Genomic DNA, 3977 nt, shown 5'->3' on the forward strand with positions numbered 1-3977 from the left:
GGAATGGCCTTCCATATGTGAATTCTTCTGATTGTCTTAAAATATCTTGGTTTACTCAAATCAGGATCCAAACAGGCCCCCTACTTATGTGGTTATTTCACTGAAGCCTTTTAAAAGGCTCCTTTAATCTGGAATAGCGCTTTTCCCTAATTCCATTTTTTCCCATGATTTAGTTGAATTGTCGGTTGCCTGATAGATATTTCACTGTAGCAGATGCTGTTAGTGCCCTGCTCATGTGCCTTTGGCACTCACTGTTCTCATGTTCACTGACCCAATGAAAGAAAGCAACTGTCATAGATAGAGAGCCACTGGTGTGGGGGGGGAGGGTTGGGGCTGGAGGGATTGACCAAAAAAGAAAATGAACTCATGGGCACAGACAACAATGTCATGATTGTAAGGATGTGAGGGGGCTGGATGAAGGTGGAAGAGGGTAAAAGGGGGAAAAATGGTCATGGAAAAAATACAATAAAAATGAACTATTAAAAAAAAGTTTTTTTGAAGATGGTGGCCAAGTAGATGGAAGCTGAGTCCACCTGCTCTTGCCCCCAACTCGGATTCTCCGCTGATCTTCAGACAAAAATTGCAGCTTTGTGGCTCCCTCCTGTCCCAGGGAAGGGGGCCCTAGTCCTGAGCAGGGAGCCCACAGACCCAAGCCAGGAATGACTTGGGAGAATGTGTGAGGTTGGGGAGATCCAGGGTGCGTTTACACAGTGAGCAGCATGTTCGTAGCTGCAGTGCCAAACGCCAGCCAGGCAAGTGCCAGAGAGAGAGGTGGGGGGTGGGGAATCTATCTGCACCTGGGATGGGCGGAGGCAGACTGCGGCCAGCCATGCCCGTGAGAGGCTTCAGGTCTTTTGTAGAGGTGGTGTGCATGGAAAGCTGGACAGTGGCTTTGTGCTGCAGTGGGTGTGTCACAGAGACTTTTTAAAAGGGAAGCTTAAGTGTGTTGGGCAGGGACCCTATGAGCAGCTGCCCCGTCAGCAAAGGGACAAGACTGAAAGTGCAGTTTACTCGCACTGAATATAGCTGGACAGGGGGATTACAAAATTGATATATAAAGATGCATAGTATAATTTCTACAGCTATGTTGCCAAAAAGAAATCTTTCCATAATGGTAGAAATGGTCTATATTTGTGCTACCCAGTGGGTAGCCACTTACCACATAGAACATAGCCCTAGAGCAGTAATTTTCAACCAGTGCACTGCGAGAATTTTAAACCATGCATTACCTGACTATGTAGTCAGGGACGCTGACCTCTTTTCCCTTAGACTGTCAAATAAAAAAAATGACAATAGCCAACACAGCAAAAGCTGTCATGTGGACAAATCAAAATTATACCTATTTTTTTTGTCAGATGGGCAAAAATATATTTTTGTGGTGTGCTGCAAAATTTTAATAATTAGTTTATGTGTGCCATGAGATGAAAAAGATTGAAAATCACTGCCTTAGAGTATAAGAATAATCTAAAATAGAAAAAAATTGTATTTTTTCTTGGTGCAAAAAGGGAGAATTTCCATCCCCTCTCTCATCTTAGAGCATTTACTTTAAAAAACCTGTCACTGGTCATTCTTTCTCTGCCTTTTCAGTTGGTACATACATCTTTTTAAAACTGCTAGCTTTACAAGATGGAATGTCTTTCTCAAGGACCTGGAACTCATCTCGTTGAACATCAAGAGAGATAGCAACCCTATCTCTTGTCCATGAGTGCCTGGATCCAAACTGTAACCAGCCTGCAGTCGTAGGGATATTAGAAGTTTCATGATGTGTTTGGATAAAGGCAGTCAGCAAACACAATGACCTCCTCAATTACCAGGTGAATTTAAGATGAGCTATGGTACTGGCAAGTCTTGCTTGAGGACAAGTTCTCATGTACCTTTTGAACAGGTATGTAATGGTTGTATCTGCCTGGCTATATCAAAAGGTGAGGTTTTTATCTGCCATTTCTTTATGGGTTGCCTGTGATGCATGTATCATTCACGCTTAATGCTTATTCAATAATAAAATTGTTTTCTTCTTCTACAGGCAGGGGATTTTGTTCTTGATTACATTTCCATAACAAGAGCAACCAGCTGAAAAACAAACGCAAGGAGGTAGAGTTACAAGGTCAGTAGGAGTTACAGTGGAATCCTAGAACATACAGCACATTAAGGCAGGAAGGGAGCAGAGAAACAAAGGCACAGATGGGACCAAGAGGAAACAAGGACCAAGATGGAAGGCTTAAACTCACTCATAGAATAGCTGCTGAAAATAGATTAAAACCTTCCATTAAACATCAGATTGTTAAAATGGATGAGAAAGCAAGATCTATCTAGATAATTACAGGGAACACATTCTAAAGGCATAGATAGGTTGAGAGTAAAAGGATCAAAGATATACAAACACTAAGCCTAAGAAAGCTGGTGTAGTGATATTGATTTCAACACAAAGAATATAACCAGAGATAGAGATATTAGATAATGATAAGAGTCAATTCTGGGGGGGAGACCCAATAATCCTAAATGTGTTTGTACCTAATTAACAGGTGGAACGTTTTTCAAAATATAGAGAAGTAGAAAAAATTAATAGAAAAATGGACGAAGCCACAATCAGTTGGAGATTTTAATATCCCTCTTTAATAAAAAAAAAAGGGAGGGAACAAAGCAATCAGTAATGATTTGAACTACAGTAAAATAGGGAAAGCAAGGAATTTTGATGTTAATGATCTGAAAGTTATTTGAAATACCTCTTTTCTAGGGAATACTTGATAAGCAATGTTTTTTTGTATAAATTTTGATGTAGTGATGATTGAAATATGGTCTGCAGATTCATGAAATCAACCAAGAGTTGCTCCCATGTGCCACTTGGGGAGGGAGCCCCAGGGTCACAAAACTATAACATCTTCATGCTTTAGGATGTCTTGGTGAGCCGGTATTGTAAAATACTTATTAATGTGACAGACAGTATAGGCAGACACTTGGGTCTTTTCCCTTGTAAACTTTAACAAGCAGTTAAAACAGCCTTTCAAAGTTGGTTGAGGTTCATGATATCATCTCTTTGGATCCAATGTGCAAGTTTCTTCAGCCAATCCTACAGGTACCTCCTGTGTTACTTTCTGGACAGAAAGCCAGCTTGTCCCTTAGGACCAAAGTTGCCAGACTTGGCACATAGTAATAGAGTGCCCAGTTAAAATTGAATTTCAGATAACAGAGAATTCTTTACTAAGGGACAAACTTACACTAAAACACCCCGTACTCATTATTGATCTGAAATTCTAATTTATCTGAGCTTTCTTGTGTTCTCTCCTCCTTAGGAAGGGAAATGTGGTCTTCCAAGAGGGCTGGCTGAGCTGGCTGTAAGCAGCTCTAATTAAAATACCGACTTCCAGCAGGTACCTGCCCTCAGGGTGCTCCTTCCACCTCTAACCCGGCAGCTATGTTCCTTGTAAAAGATGCAGCAATAAAAGGATTTGGGCAAAGAGTTGCTCTAAAGGTCATGCTTTTAATTTAAATATTTTGATGATACACATACAAATATAGTTTCCCAAGGAGCAAATGTAAGAACTAATACAAATCACCCTTTTGGTAACAAAGAAAACCATTTAGAAAATGTGATTACACTATACACATGTGATAGGCTAGAGTCTTCAAGACTGCCCAAGGAAGATTAAGACCAAGTTTTGTTTGTTCGAAGTACTTAGGTCATTTTTATATTTCACCCAGTAGTGGTATACCTGTTGCATACTTGGCAAAATGTAACTATTAAGTCTATATTGAAAAAAACAACAATACTTACTAAATAGAGAGTAAAAAATTTAGATCCTGGAAGAAGGACCTTCACTTAGCCACGGACTTATGGCATCTAAAAATATTTGCCTTTTACTCATAGAGTGGGAGCAAAAAGCATCCATATTTTGCATTATGTAATTCAAGTCAACAATATTTCTATAAATGTGCTACAAAAATAAATTTATGAAAATTACTTTGTTGTGAAGTTTATG

Source organism: Furipterus horrens, unplaced genomic scaffold (assembly GCF_987537825.1).
Source record: "Furipterus horrens unplaced genomic scaffold, mFurHor1.1.pri manual_scaffold_8, whole genome shotgun sequence".
NCBI lineage: Eukaryota > Metazoa > Chordata > Mammalia > Chiroptera > Furipteridae > Furipterus > Furipterus horrens.